This window comes from Balearica regulorum, chromosome 14 (assembly GCF_011004875.1).
Source record: "Balearica regulorum gibbericeps isolate bBalReg1 chromosome 14, bBalReg1.pri, whole genome shotgun sequence".
In the NCBI taxonomy this organism is placed as follows: domain Eukaryota; kingdom Metazoa; phylum Chordata; class Aves; order Gruiformes; family Gruidae; genus Balearica; species Balearica regulorum.
In genome coordinates, this window is record NC_046197.1 from 10,286,763 (window position 1) to 10,303,416 (window position 16,654).

A 16,654-nucleotide genomic window follows, 5' to 3' on the forward strand; every position below is an offset into this window, starting at 1 on the left:
GACCAGCTCCCACCTCTCCTTTTCTCTCCAGCTGATATCAACCCCAGGAAGCTTGGTGCAAACACAAACATTTTATGGGCAGACCTGTGAGTTACAGCTTTGGGGCACTGACATACAGATGTGCATGCCCCTGTACATTCCTCCACTGCCTCAGAGAGGATTCACAGATATCCCAGTAACCACGGCATCTCAGAGGTGGCAGCACTAGGAGCCTCTGTCCTAGGAAGGGAAAGGACCTTTGCATCCCAGCCTGATGCTGGAATCCCAGGGCTAGCACCACTGGGAATCTAGCAATAAACAAACTAGAGTGCAAGGCTTTCTTGTGGCTGCGGCTAAGCATGAACTCCCCTGAAGGCATATGCATGCTCTTTGTAGGGTGCTTGATGCCTATGGATTGTTTGTGGAAGCTCAGCTATGTAACACAGCAAATTACAGTGGCTGAAGAGAGTTAAGTGTTTTGCTGCTGTCAGTGAAGCCTGATCTAATAGATACAGCTCTGCTCTTTACTAACGAGCATCCTTCCCAACTCACAACCTAAACTTCAGCAGCTCCATCAGCCTGTCCTAGCACCCGCTTGCCCAGTGGATTCCCCACAAAGGCCCTGCAAAACCCTCTCAAACTGGCCTTCTATTAGCAAGTTTGACATTTTCTCCTCCCAGAGCAGCCTCACTTTTACATGCCACTTGAGTTTGTATAGCTTTTGCATTGTAAATCAGCCATGTACGTGTGTGTGTCTCCGGCAAAGCCCAGCAGAGCAGTGCTATCACTCAGGGAGCAGTCAATCCCCGCAGCCTCCCCCTTCCAACCCCGGGCAAACCAAGCCCTGGCCCTGTTGATGTGCAACCACAACATCCTGAAGTCTTGTCCTCAGCCTGTCACTATGACCACGTCACTCCTCTCCCTCCATCTAGGTTCCCCCCAACATGAAGCATCAGCTATCCATCTTCTCACTCACATCTCTGTAGCAGCTCTCCTCTCTTTCTCAATTCTGATCTGGCATTGCTTTTCCCCTGTTCTTTTTTCCTGGCACTTGGACAAAACACCTCAGTGTTGATTGTAACATTTTTGGGTTTATTCCTTCCTAGGAGGACGACCAGTCGCATCGCACTGACCCACACCACACAGTTATTTCTGTCGGGCAGAAGTATCCTTTTTAAGAAACAAATGCTATTTTTCCCCTGTGATCTCAAAACTGATGGCAGTCCAGGTTCTTCCTGGGCTATATCAACTTTATGAGTTACTTACACAACCACCCTGGCATGTCAGATGGAAAAAAAAACCACACCACAGAAAAGAGAAAAATCTAATATTTGAGTAGCAGAAAAATCCCCAGCCCACTGTAAAGCTGCTCTTCCCACTGCCAGACTATACTGGCTCAGCCCTGTGTGCTACAAAGGGCAACCAAGCACCAGCAAGTGCAATGTGGACCCATTCCAGATCTCAACATGACAAATTATGCCCTTAACAAGGGGGCCAGAAGACAATAGTGAACTCGTGACATGCCAGATCCTAACCAGCTCTGACAGCACAATAGAAAAAAAATCATAAATGGAAAAGCAGAATCACTGGACTGCATTCAGTTTGTGAGAAAGTCACAGAAGATTGAGTGACTTCACCCAAAAGAGAGAGGAAATCTGGATCAAGGAGAAGCTTTAGAAGGACTTGATAGAAAATAGCCCTGGTCTTCTGATACAGCTCCAGCCTCAGCTAAGGCTGGAAGAAAGCTTGTGTGGAACATCTGCCTGAAGCGCTTTGTGGTGAGCAGTCACCACTCTGGTGGGAAGGATGGTTGGGAATCCCATCTCAGATACACGGTAGCATCAGAAGGTTGTTTCTTTGTATTACTTTTGTAACCTTCAGAAACAGGCAAACTGCTCCTATCCCTTTATCCTAAAGAAAAAAATATATTCATCCTCATTCCCCTGCAAACACTCAAAGGCTCTTAGTTTTCCCAGAGAAGCTACGTGCTTAGTGCCACTGCTTACGTCATTTTGCCTGTAAAGCCAAGATGATCAAGAAGTATTTGAATTCAGACCTGTTAGAGAGAAAAAATAAAATTCATAAACTTCTATAAAAATCCAAACCAAAATAGATCCCACATAGAGGATATTTTCAAGATTTAACTTCCAGTACTCAGAGAAAACTGCCATGTCCAGTTAATGAAGGGAGGTTCCCAAGTGGAACAAAGCACCCAGCTGGACCAAAAAACCCAAAACCAAGAAAACTAGGTCTTAAGTTTATCCTACACATTAGGTTAAATTTGTCCTATACATTAGGTTCAATTTGACATCCAGGAAAATCTCAAACACCCAAAACCAAGTGCATTAAAGTATTTATCCCTGCCATGACAACGAAGAAAAAGCTGTGAAACACCTACAGTCTGAGGCACACCCACTAGCTGGAACCAAGCATCAGGACTGTGATGAATTCAGTCATTTTCAGTAAGCGAATTAATGTGCCATGGATGTCATAGTGAGATGGTCTAAATTTGGAGAGTTAAATACACACTGCAATACATCTTGTGTTCACCTCCACATTATATTAGAAGCCAGTAATTCTTGATCTATGGCCTTGTATTCAATTTGCTCAGTTAATTTTGTAGCTTAAAAGGCTATTGAATACCTCAGGGAAAGAAAACTACACAGACAAATATAACCTCATCAGATCCTCTGCCCACTGGCTGCAACTGAAGCGTTACCACAGCCAGTTCAGCTATTCCCACTGTGAAGTAAGCTCAGAGTGGGTTAACCAAGCAAAGAACTCCAACCAAACCTTAAAAAAAAAAAAAAACCAAACAAAAAACCCCCCAAAACAAAAAAACCCTCCCAACCTTTGCTGTTTGTTCACATCTGCCTCATCCTTTTGCTAAGCAGCATCCTCCTAAGGGAAGCTCTGAAATACCTGCTGCAGAGAGACAGGATTATAAAGTGACACCTACATTGCTGCGCTTTTAGGCATCACCAAGCTGAGATAACCAAAAAGCTGCTCAGGGTGAGTAGGCTCCAGCACCCTGTGTAGACATCCATCACAGAGGTGTCCATGACACGCTCTGATTGTCTCCAATATCCAGGACACTGCCAGCAGGTCCCAGCCAGGGACTGATACAGGATTTAGTGGATCAGTACCAGCAATTCCAGCAGGGAGCTGAGCACCTACACCTTAGCAAACCTAGACCTACACCGCTTCCCTATGGTCACTCACAGTCTCTTGCACAGCAAGACACCAGCCTCAGCTCTTGCAAGTCCGCATGAGCACTTTACCTAGCGGGCCACCATTGCTCTCCAGGAAATGCTAGGCATATTTCCCAACTAAGTAAACTTGAACCCTTAGCACAAGGGAAAAAGAGAGAGGCAGCTCCCACCGGGCTTGGGGTGAATTCTTGGCAGTGGTGGTGTTTCTCATCGCCAGTGCAGCCACAGCTAATGTTTCCTTTAGTGAGTTATCTTTACAGCCAGGAAGTGGGTCTTTCCATCTGGACAGCGTCAGTCTTTTGGCTGATTCTGCCTAAATGTTAACAAATCCCTGCTGCTGCCTTTATTTCCCCTCCTCAGGGATACTTGGAATTTTTATTTCTCTTCATAACGTATTTCAGTCCTGTGATCTTGTAAAAGGACTAACAGAGAAAGAAAATCACACTGGGTCTCAAGGTTATCTGTTTAGCCTAAAAAAGACATAATGCAAAACACAAAGACAGAGGTTGCACAAGGAATTTGCAGGGCCTTAGGGGATGAAAGACTCATTTACCAAATGAATTTCACAGAGAAATCCCACGAGAGAAAACAGACATAACTAGATATAAACATATTTGCACAAACAATGTGAAGGTCGTGTTATGAATGGATATTTATACAGTTTGCAGAAAGTGAGATGAGAGAAGCTTATGGGCAAAAATAAGAGCCATGGCTGAGCTGTCTTGAGAGAGTAAAAACCACTTAATCCTGGGAGGAACTCAGGCAGAGGCTTCACCCCTCTGCTTTATCTGCAGGCAGCACAGAGGTGCCACCGTGGGATGGACAACTCTCTGGGTCTCACACAGCCTCAGCAAATACTGCCTGTCACGCTTCGCAAGAAGAGACAGCCGAGTGAAGCAATGCAGTGCTCAACCAGGGACGATACCCCTCCCTATCACCGCTTACACAACTCAAGAATGTTTTCTTCACAAACAGTGAGCTGTTCTCTAGCCTGGTCTCATCACAAGCATGTAAAGCATGGGGACACCCAACACCTTCCTTCGGTCAAAAGCACTTTAGATCTCCTGTGGCAAGAAAAGTTAATCCCATTTTAACCCACAGCTGTTCTCAACACCCATTCTCTTCTCCTTAATATGGTAGGGATCCAGAAGAGCAAGGATGGAAGCACACATGCATTGTGCTCCTCCTGGCAGGACTGAGGCAGCAGGAGGACCGCACTGTAGGACCATGCTGTTGGTAGCACCACAGCTCCTTTGGGTTTGGGAGAAGCAGCAGCTGTGCTTGAAAACTACAAGTGATCACACTAATTAGGGATGTGCCAACTGCCTTCGCTGTCAGCCACAACTCAGCTCCTTCAGAGCAGGGGACTGAGTATTTACACCTACGGCCCATCACTGCAGGTATTTCTTTCCCACCCAGGAGGGCCTGAAGTGCTAACTCAGGCCGTCACAAAGGCAGAAGAACCAAGCTGTTTAAAAAGTTGAGAAAAACTGCTCTGGTACAACTCACATCAGGTGCTAGCCTTTGCCATGAGCATCTGTGAGAAGTTTTCATCTCCCCCACAGTAGCTGTCATTTAGCCAAATTATTCTCATCAGCCTCCTCTTAATTCTTCCATCCCTGCTGCCTCTTTCCACTGGTGTCCCTCAATATTCAGATGATAGCCTCCACCCCCCACCTCTCCTACACCAAGCAGAAACAGCGACTCTCCAAAGAGAGATTTAACAGGGCTGCAAAGTATCCTCAGGTTACAAGGCATTCGAAGACCATGAGGCCTCTTTTCCTTCCACCTTTCCTACTCTGTCCATGCATTTTAAAATAGGGCTGTGCAAATCAGTAGTGCTTTGCTCTGGCTCCTGCAAACAGGGCCAGGAAGAGAACCAATTTTTTAAGCAGTGTAATTGCAGAGTCACCCAAAAGTATTTTATTTTTTCCTCCTTGCTGGACTGAAAAACATGAACTGTTAATCTGGCTCAGACATAATGTTTTGTTTGTCCCTGAGCAAAACACTTGGGGAACTTTGGCAAAGGCAAACAAAGGATTAGACTCCAAAGGATCCAGAACAGCTGGAGAAGTTTCTCTTTTGTCTCCCAACCCAGCGATTAAAGAGCTCACGTGAAAGATGGTCCCATACAAAGACATACATGTTTCATATCAGGTGAAACCCTTCACCGGGGATCCCCTCCCATGGGATCCCTGTCAAAGCAGCTTTTACTCTAGGGGGGCAAGGGAACATCCTTTGGGCAAAAGATTAAGTTGCAAAAATGCATTGTCCTCCATGCCGTGGGCAGGTCCTCAAATCTCTGTATGAGAGATGAACATCACTCAGTCCAACCCTTAGTTTTAATCCAGCTGTACCAAACCAAAACATTTTAGAAACATCAAGAAATGTCCATTGTCATCAAATTTGTGAAAAATTTAGTCATACAACCAACTGCATATTTTTTCAGTGAAAAATGACTCAATAGAGGCAACATATCTATTTTTAAGTCAAGTTATCTTCTCCACAAAAAAATATTTGGTTCAAGACAGGACCTAAGCGGGCAGGTAGTTGCTATGCAACTCCTGACAGAAGATGGCAAGTCAGAAGGGTTCTTTCACATAATAAGTGTTTTATAAAGTCAAACCAATCTCAAAGTATTATTTTTGCTGTTTCGTGTTCTATTTAATAATTATAAAAATCTGGCAAACAAACCCAAATAATGAAGGAGAGGATGTTTCTTGGAGCAGATGAGCCAGGATGTTTAACTAGGGAAATTCTGTCTTTATGGAGAAATATCTATATTTTCACAAGATAAGAAATGCGCCTTTCTAAAGGAAAAAATACTAAACAGCCAAGAGGACTTTCTTGCCAAGTTGGAGCGCTTTACAAACCCACTCCAAGCATAGGGCGGTCTCTGCAACTCACTCTCCATCAGCCAGTGCAGCCCAGCGTTCATGGATGCATAACCCTAAAAACATGTTCCTATTGCCTTCAGTGACATTAGTGCACTTGGGTCATTTTTGTGCATGGAAGCCGCTAGACCTGCCAGACTTCAACATCAAGGAACATAAAATACCCATACACAGTTCAGTAGAAGCAGAGCTTATAGTCGTGGTATGCTTTGATACCCTAATGCGTTTGCTTGGTAAAGGAGCTGCTGTCTTCCCTGTAGGGGAAGACACGCATCAGTGGTAGGGCAATTCTTCTGGCTGCATAGAGCACTGTGAAGTTTCTACATACAATTTAAGTCATGCCTCTCCCTTTCAGGGAGTTTGCGTTGCCCAAGCCTGCCTACAGCTCCCCGGCTTCACATAACCCTACTTTGCAGAGGTTTCAGGCACGGTTACAGCAGAGCACTGTATACTGTACCTTCACCTAACAAACCCTCAGGGAACCCATAAAAACTGGTGCAGAGACTCATAGGCAGCTGCTGATGAGAACCAGAGGTAATTCAACAGGATTTGGGAGAGGTAAGAGGAATATGCATGTTTAAAAGAAAAAAGAAAAAAAAAGAAAAAAAGCACGGAGTGGATAGTGAGATGGTAGTGAGGTGCAGCTCCCCAAATGGCTCAGAATGAGTCACGAGCACATAAGTGTTCCCCCAGATTTACTCCAACTAGGTTGAGAACGCTCCTGGACTCATCCTTGGCCATTATGCACAAGCAATAATAGATGGATACTGGATGGTCATTGCTGTACAGTGGAAACAGGACCACTGAAGATCTGCAGCAACTGGGCACCTCATCTATCTCCAGACACTGTTCTGAATCCAAGCTGCCCTGTAAGGAAGGTCTTCCCATGCAGATTACTCTCATTTAAGGGTCAAAACTGTATTTGCTCATTCCTGGGCATTTCTGTAGTACCTCTATGCCAAGTCCAAGCTTTTAACTTTAATCACTTTTCTTACTCCCTTCCATGAATCACAGATATCTCTTCTCTGTCATTTCAGCAGTCAGGCACAATGTGGCAGCTGTAGACGTGACAGTTACTAGAAGGAATTCAGACTGATATTTGGGACAGGCTGACCCATAATTATTCATGTCCTGAAGCAGCATAACCCTCCCCTCAGGAAATGCTGTCGGGGAAGGAGAAAATAATGCCAGCTACAGCTTTTTAGCTCTCCAAGAAGCATACCCACATTGATACTAATGACAATCTGTGAATAGATCAGTCACTAATGGGCAGTGAGAAAGCTGTTAATGGATGCAAAATGGCTCAAAATATGCAGAAATTTTTGATATTATCACATCATAAGACACTGCGATGGTACCACTTCTGCAGGTAGTGAGCAGGTGCTTTCAGCCAGGTAAAAGAATGGGGTTGCTCATCTGATGCAGAGATGCCTAAACCATAGCTCAAACAGCCTGTGTCAGGAAAAGGCACAAAATTTGCTGGTTTCTAATCATCCTCCAAGACCAACTAATGCATATTCCTATCAGTCCATCATGATGGAGTGAGTCAAAAGCCTCAGCCAGGTCCCACCCAAGCCAGGAGCTGTTCTCCAGCTCTGAACAATGCGAGCCCTTTGCCAGCTTCCTCCTCCAACACAAAGAAAGGCAAGAAGGTCCCAGCACAAACGCCACTGGAACCAGCCACGCTGTCTGGCCAGCGGCAGACAAAATCCCCTGCGCAGTACCGTCTGCAGTACAATTGTGTGCCTTATCAGGGGTTTTCCCCACAACTCCAATACACAGAGAGGCATGTGCACACATGCCAAAAATAGCAGCTGTGTTTTAAATAAGGGCAAAACCCACAGCATCCTGGAGGTGCACATCACAAGCAGCAACGGAGAGCAAGTCTGACGTCCAAGTGCCAATTTGAAGATGCAAAGCACTTTCCAAGAGAAAATACAAGGGCACCTCCCAGTCCAGCCCACCAAGGATTGCTGGGATTTGTCCTTACCCATCTGACACTGGTCCCTGAACAACAAGACCAAGTGGCCTCTCTTGTTATTTGGTTGATGGTGACTGTAACCTTTTGTGCCAGACACTGGTGACACACCCTCTGCTCCAGAGTCTGACATAAACAAGTATTTGGACCAAGAATGCAGTTTTCCCACCTCCCTATCTTGGAAAAAAATTGATAGGAGTGGGAACATGGAGACATGGTTCTTTTCTTTCGTCCAGTGTTTCCCCAGAAGTTCCCAGCAGAATCAGCAACTGAGTCTCAGGTCAGCCCAGCATCACCACAAGCTTGTCACTCTTCTGCTGTCTCTGGGAGAAGGTGAAGTATTAAAATGCAGAGACAGGGGAGAATAGGAGAGTGCTCTGTGCAGAATACAAAAGCAGCCAACCCACAAATCTGTGCATCAGCACTTGAAGCAGCAAAGAAAACCACCACATACAATTATGGCAGGTAATTTTATTTTCAAGTTTGAAATAATTTGTCCTGGGATGGAAGATGGGAACCACAACCACTTACCCAGTAAACCACATACATCCTGGAACAGCTGCTGGGAGGGAAGGGAGGCTATAATCATCTTACTTCTATTCAGCAAACCATACCACTCACATACAAATATTCCCACAGACTTCAGGATGACAATGCAGGGGAGTTGAACTTTTTTTTTTTCCCTGCAAGGTTCTCAGAGGAGAAATCACAGAGGAAAGCAAGACGACTCAGCCCAGCCTGGAATACATCTCTGATAGCTGCTCCCAGATGGGTTCCCAAACCTCCCAACAGGATACTGTTGTGCATTATCAGCAAGGCACAACGTTCCATGTACATTAATGAGAAACACTGCTGTGCTACCAATTTGTCTGGCTTGGTCTTGGCAGTATTTCTAGGTTGGAAATCCCATAGTTCACATAACTGGTCTATTCACCCCGCTGCTTAATCTGTCTTCACTTGAGGAGATGAACTCCATATATAAACATGCAATGCTGTATATAAACAGCCCCCAGGCCTGCAGACAGCAAGAATTAAGCATTGCTCTGCGTGTGTATGTGTACATGTATATGTGTGTCTGGGAAACAGGCTGTTATTTGCTTGTTTATCATAGTATTCTAAATTGTAAATGTAAAGTTATCCAAACCTCAGGCCAGGCTCCAACCTCAGAGATAAGCCCTGACCAGAGAAGGGCTGACAGGGGTAGACTCGCAGGCGACAGGATACTCAGCTGTTTGTTGTGGTTGGCAGGTTAGTAGAGATTTCACTCATTCTAAAACAAAATTGGGTGGAAAACAACTAAACCCATCCTGATTTCTGGAATGGAATATTAAGAGGTGCATGGATTACAGGGGACCACATTGGCTGGTGGGGCAGGGGATGAACAAGCATCCCATGAGAACGAGACTCAGCCTGCTCCCGGGATTCCATCTGCCTCAGACCCAAGGAACTCAGCTCCTTGATGCTGAGCCCCCCACAAAACACACATCCCCTATGCACACCCCACAGCATGTCCCTGCTCATGGGGCCCAGGCTGTTTCTTACAAAGAAATGACAACAAGGAAGATCATGTTTTCCTGCTCATTCTGTACAGAATTTGCTAACTTAAATGAAAACAAGTCTCCTCTGATTCCTTGAGACTTTTCTCATGCTTTTTAGTTGGTGGTTTAATTTTTTCACAGTGCTAACACTGGCTTCTCTCAAAAGTGTCAGAAACTATCAATAAAGGGGGGAAAAAAACCACCAAACAAAAAAAACCCCTAGAAAACCTTAAAAGGGGGGAGGGAATTCCCACATGCATCACTGAGCAAAATCGCCTGTGTTCTCAGGCAATAAACGTGGCTGGCTGAGCAATCCCACTGGCTGACGGCAGCAGGCTGGCTGATGGATGGTGTGTACCAGCAGCAGGTCTGGTTTGGGCAGAAGGACCAGAGCACGCCGTGTGTCTGCGACACACACAGGTACTGCGAACACCTCCGCCTTGGAGGTGGAAGCGTCAAGCCCCTGAAATAAGAAATGATCAAGGCAAGCGTGGGACTGGAGGTCCAAACAGCCGATGCTCTGCACAACTCCTGCCTCTTCTCCTCCGGCTCACTGACTCAGGGCAGGAGGAGAGCTCAGAGGCAGAGGTTCTTGGACAGTGCCCTTTGAGACTCACCCATATCTCACTTTTTTCCTGAATAAAGATTGGGAGGGGAAACAAAAGGAACGAGAAACTCCAAATTTGGCTATTTTAAATACTCTATATTTTGGAGGAGGGGTTATCACAGCCAGCATCCACTATATCAATACAACTCTGAGAAAAGCAGTGGGTAGAAAACTCTGATCTCCAGCTGATTACTATTCTGGGGACAGAAAAGAACAAAAAAAATGGAAAGAAAGATGTGATGCCTGAGTGGGCAAGCAAAGGTTTTAAATTCACAGCCTACTCCGTATCGTTGCATGTTGCATTTCACTGGTCTCAGCCCCTGCTGGCTGTGACCAGATAACGAATTCACCAAAAAAATAAATTTAGTTGGAGAAATTATGTTTATCCTGCATTTGAGCTAATCACCAAGCGCACAGCACGTACTGTGCTCTTACTGATTTGTTCCCAAGTGTCTCCAAACAGCCTTCAACAAAACAAGAAGGGAATAAAGAGAACCCAGGGAGATGACTGAATAAATTAAGACACACGTGTCCTCCTGTATTCATCTCCCTGTTTCTTCCTGAAAGGAACAGAAGCTGCGCTCTTACCTAAGCCCATACCCACAACAACGAGGCGTATGGTTGGAGCAGGTGCCTGCAGGCTTTGGGCGTGCTGTGGGAGGTACACAGTGAGAAGAGTGCCTTGAACCCGTCTCCAAAATGCAGATAGCTGGCCTGCCTCCAAGTGTATCATTGCATCGTTAGAAGAGCTGCTTTTGTAAGCACGCGGTCTAAAAACCAAGTGCTGGTTCTGTGTACAAGCCACAAGCCCTTGTGGAAGGAGCTGTGCCCTTAGCCTGGGCTTTGGCACACCATGCCCAACACCTCTGCGGTCTCTGTGCCTTCTCCTCTCTGCAGCTACAGTGGAAACCACCATCAGCTACAGAAACGCTGCAAGAATTAATTCTGGCAAACATGTTCTTGGGCAGGTGCTCCTAAAACAAGGACTTTTGCTTTCAAAGAGATTGGATGTATGTAGACTAGTCCTGGAAAGCAGCCGTGGTGAAGAGAGCTTTTGGAGGTCACCAGTCTTGTAGTCAGAAGGAAATTCCTGCAAATTACAGTTGTGCATATGGAGACAGGTGCAAGCCTTTGTCAACAATTTGAAGGACACACTTTTGCTGGTTATTCAGGGCTGATGGCAGCACCCAGCTGAGGGAAGCAGCTTTTTTTTTTTCTTCAGAATTCGAGCTTTCTTAACAGAGCTTAGCGTCCCAAATTTGAAAGGGATTTCTTTTATGCTCTTCTGTGCATAGAAGCCTACAAAAGAGCTCCAGAAAGGACACACTCACCATCGCAGCAGAAGTGCGCATGGTTTCTCTTGATCTAGGAACAGTGTGTGTGTGGGGGGGAATTTGATCGCTTTATGAATCACATTTTAATGGCTTGGAAGGCAGAGAATTTCAGAAACTGCATGTGTCTATCTCCTTTTAGACAGCACATGACAAGGCACTGGACCAATACTTGTTTCTCACTTTTACAGTCACTATGTCTTAACACAAAACTCAGTATAAACCATGAATATTAAGTGCCCTAACCAATGAACCATGGCCCTGCTGCATTCTTTTCAAGTTTCTTACCATGTCCATCATCTGAAAGCCAAGAAGGCTCTTCTGCAGCAGGATACTTATCAGGAGGGAGGGATATCAGAATTGCTGAAATCACTCACAATCAATTCATTCCCAAGTGTCTCCAAACAGCCTTCAACAAAACACAAATGGAGTAAAAGGAACCTGGAGATGACAGAGCAAAGAAACAGGGAACAAGTGGCCTCCTCCATTCATCTCCCTGCTCCGTCCTCAGGGATGGGGAGGCTGCACCCCTAACTGCATGTGCCTGCTTCCTAAGCCACAGCAAGATCATAGAATCATAGAATGGTTTGGGTTGGAAGGGACCTTAGAGATCATCTAGTTCCAACCCCCCTGCTGTGGGCAGGGACACCCTCCACTAGACCACGTTGCCCAAAGCCCCATCCAACCTGGTCTTAAACACTTCCAGGGATGGGGCCTCCACAACCTCTCTGGGCAACCTGTTCCAGTGCCTCACCACTCTAACAGTAAAGAATTTCTTTCTAACATCTAATCTAAATCGACCCTCCTTCAGCTTAAACCCATTCCCCCTTGTCCTGTCACTACCCTCCTTCATAAACAGTCCCTCACCATCTTTCCTGTAGGCCCCTTCAGGTACTGGTAAGCCACAGCAAGATGAATGGTTAGAGCAGATGCTTGCAGGCTTTGGATGTGTTGTGGGTGGTACACAGCAGAACCTGAGGGGCCTGAACCTCTCAGAAATGCAAATATCTGACCTGACCAGGACGTACTACCAGAAAATTCTCTTGGTCCTAATAAAGCATGGAGCAACTGGCACACTGCAAAGACAAACTGGGCTTTTTTCTTTTTTTTTTTTTTTTTTTTTGTTAAATATACTAAGACAAGATCTAAGCATCAGCAATTTACTTGCAGGAGCCCAGAGCATGCTGGAGAAGTTGAAGAGCAAGTAGCTGGGCCCAGAGGCCACAGTCTGACAAAATGCCACCTCATTCACTAGGAAGCAGACTCAGCTTAAGAAGCTGGTCCTGGTCCAGAAAGCATCCTGCTCAGAGCTAGACCTTTCCACAACTTGCAGTGCAGCCAGAACCCCAAGCAGTGCCGGGGGAGGAAAGCAGGCAGAGGCAGCCCAGGCTTTCTGCAGAAGCCAAAAAATCGCATGTTCCAACCTTGCTAGCCCAACCAGTGGGGGAAAAGCGCAGGTTTTGCCCCAAGGACCGATAGTCTAGAAATAAAGCAACCCAAATTGACAAAGAGTCACATTGCCAGCTCCTGCAGTCAGTTGAGGTGCATCAGACTACCAGAAGGATTTAATTCAGATTCATTACTCAGCTTTGAGTGCAGCACGTCCTATCTGGAACATAAGCAGTGACTTGTACAGTCTGTCTAGCCCCTTTCATCACAGACAATTTTAATGCTCTGGGAAGATTGTTTTACCCCCCCAGTACAAGGCAGTTGCTACCAGAGCAGAAGGCATCAGCTGCTTTAGCAACACACAGGCCAACTGCAAATAGAGAAAGCTGCAAAAAACCAGGAGAAACTACACAGTTTTTCTCTTCAGACTCAAAAGTCATTAAAATTTGTCCAGAACACCAAAGCCTTACAGCTACCATGAGAAAAGATGCCGGGGGGGGGGGGGGGGGGGGTTAAGTACCTTTTAGTGATTGTTATCTGACTGTTCTGTACCTTCTTTTACATGGATTGCACGTATTCCCAACACAACAGATAACCACTGTGCCAAACACCTGGATGTGCTAATTACAGAGTTTTAGGGCAAATTTAGCATTCCTACCTTGCAAGCTGCTGTACTTCCCTGTCTTTGCTTCATTCCTCAGAGACATCGTGCCGTACATGCCCAGATACCTTCCTCCTTCCTCAGTTGCTTATCGCCAGAGGGCTGCTTCCATTGCAGAAGCCAAGAAATCCCCCAGTGCTCTCACACCCACTCTCCAAGGAGCAGTTCAGACCCTGGCAGCAGGTCCTGGCTCTGGTTTCAGCTCTCAGACACTGAAACACCTTCCCAGGGGCTGAGCAGGCAGCACTCCTGTCCCTGTGCCTCAGCCTCCAATGGGGAAACCCAACACCAGGAGCAAGAACAGGCTCAAATCCCCAATGGAAAGCCACAGCACCTGCCTACCATATGGGCATAGAGGGATTAATTACAGCTGTGCCAGCTGACTGAGTATTCATAACCCAAGCCAGGACACTGGCAAGCGGATCTCTGCACTGGGGGGGATCATCAATTATGCAAAAAGATACATAGTTAGTGTAGCTTGACCCACCCATGGGTTATTAATTCTTCATCTCATTAATTCCACTTGAAGGACTGCCGATAGCTAATTCACATCCCTTGAGATCCCTCCTCTGAGCTCCTTTTCACCTGTTTATCTAAAAATATTTGGCAAGTACTATGAGATTTAGAGAAGCAGAACTTCCATTTTACAAGTGGGGAAACAGAGGCATCTTTTTTCCACAAGCAACTTCCACTAATTCACAAAAAAACACAGAAGCCAGGATCTAAGGCAAGCACTGTCAGCCTTCGTGACCACACTCTGCTCACTGGATGACACGGGCTTGGCACACGTCAGCAGGCAGGAAGAGAAAAGCAAGTTGTGAACCACGCAGAAGGTATGGAGTGAACCAGCTTTAAACCATCACCGCAGGAGAGAGTTCATCCCTGTACTGCATCAGCTGAACATCTCTAATTAATAGGGGACAGGAGATGCAGCGTTTTTCAGTGCAAGAGAATGTCTGACACATCAACCTTGGAAATGAAGGTTTCCTCCTTACAGTGTTTTGCCTCCCAAGGCTATAAGGACACCAGAATTTCATACTGATGGCATCCAAGCCAGACTTCCACCCCATGTCCTGTGTTAATTTGTTGAGGGTATCAGCCACGAGGCCAGCAAGATGCTTTTGGTGGCCTTTGGGACCAAGGAAGAGCAGAGACATTTCACACTGGCAACCATGCAGTTACCCAGCAGAGTTTCAGTTGAGGTTACCCAAGTCTCATTGGAGCTGTCTAGAAGTAGGAAGCTCTAATTCACTTTTCCAGTACAAATGGTTATCCACCTCAGAAGAGAGGTTTGCAATAGCCATTAGAGATTTTCAGCTATAAGAATAATTCTTAATGGGCTGATGGGAAGGCTGCAGAGTAACTTCTTATTCTTAACACTGAACAAATAGATGCTGTTTCTGCAATGGCTGTGCTATGAATAGCTTTTAAAAAGAAAAATTACAAACCAACTTTCCAGATGTACTTAGAGACATTCCTCAAGAACCAGACTTCATACTGCCTCAGGAGGACTGGATCCAATCCCAGCCCCAGCCCCAATTAATTCCCTCTGACCTCAGGCAGTTCACCTAACTTGCTGCTGCTCACAGCGAGATCTTTACAGGTCTCAGTGGAGCTGTGAAGGTCAATTATCTGAGGCCATATGTGTTCAGAAAGACATCTACATGTCAACTGTTAAGCACAACAAGATTGTTTAGACATCAAGCTCAAGAATAGGTTTAGATGTTACTATCATGTCAGTGAAGAATATTCTGAGAAAGTGTGGGGTTTTTTTAAAAAAAATCTTAATTGAGATACTTAAAAGCATAACTCATTTTTCTCTAATTCACATGGACATACTTATCAGGCACATAAGCAGCAATGCAAAGAAACTTAAAAGGAAAAGCAACAGGCACATAGTGAATAAGGCTGACAAAAAAAAAAATCAACGAGCTTATCCAGAGGTGGCTGCAGTGTTCCAGAAACATTGAGTGTCTGCCTCATACCCTACTCCAGGAGCAACAAGCCTGCTGCTGCTTCTTTACAGCCTGTGCTCAGAGAGGTGGTAGGAGTATTGCTATTGACTTCAGTGGGTCAAGAAAGTCCTACAGATTGGCAACCGTTTGTTAGTCAAGTCATGTGCTTTAATAAATGAACATCCTGCAGAAATAAGCCTGTGTAGACCCATTCAGCTCCAAGCAGGCAAAAGACTGCATGTCCCCAAAAATCAGCGTCATAATTAACTCAGTTACTTGGGCTGCAGTCTCAGAGCTTTTGCTCCTTGGAGTAGTACTTCAAACTGAAAGAAATTACTTTGCTTTTTTTGTATGCGTGCAGCACTCCAGCACCCCCATGAAACCTATGCTAGAGCAAACCATGACAGACCACTGTCCAGGACAGTCAAACTCTACATTGCTTATTCCAGTAATGAGAATTACAGAGATGTCACAGCTAAAGTGTGATCAGTCTACCAAAGTAAAGAAAAAAAAATGTGTGCATTTCTGCTCTAATCCCACCATTTCACACAGCTGTACAGCCAAGGCAAGAGCTGAGTTCCTGCTTGACAGCTCCTGGTCTCAGGGCATGGCCACACACACGGTCACGTCCTAAGCCATACTCTACAATAGCTGCAGCATCTTTTCTCAGGCCAAGTGTCACTAGCAAATACTCCCCTCCCGTCCTTCCCGTTCCCTCCACCCTGCCCAACTAATCACCAGCAAGGCTTTTCATCCTCTTAATTTTCTGTTTTGCTTCGTACCACCCTGTCAGTTTTGTGCTTGTTTCCTATGTGGGACCGAGGCAGGAATCCAAGCCAGAATCTCACAGCAATATGTAATTAATTACAGCTACTCTCACAGAGGCTACAATTTGGGCTGTTCAGCCAGACACATACACTCTGCAAATAACGGTTCCAAATCACTACTCCTATTTAGCAAGCTGTCAAGGTCCTGGCTGTTCTTTAGCACATTAAAGCTGAGAGCGTAACATGGTTTTTAAATCAGTCTATGAAGCATACTATGGGTTTGTACAGCATGTAATACTTTATCTAGAGCAACACAACCCAGAAGGGCTTTTCACTTTAGAAG

The 16,654-nt window shown here is 45.5% G+C and overlaps 1 protein-coding gene across 1 annotated transcript in view; it reads right to left on the reverse strand.

Moving 5' to 3' along the window:
* The window catches only part of NEURL1B (neuralized E3 ubiquitin protein ligase 1B), a 142,742-nt gene that overhangs the window by 86,798 nt on the left and 39,290 nt on the right, over positions 1–16,654 (reverse strand). The window lies entirely within an intron of this gene.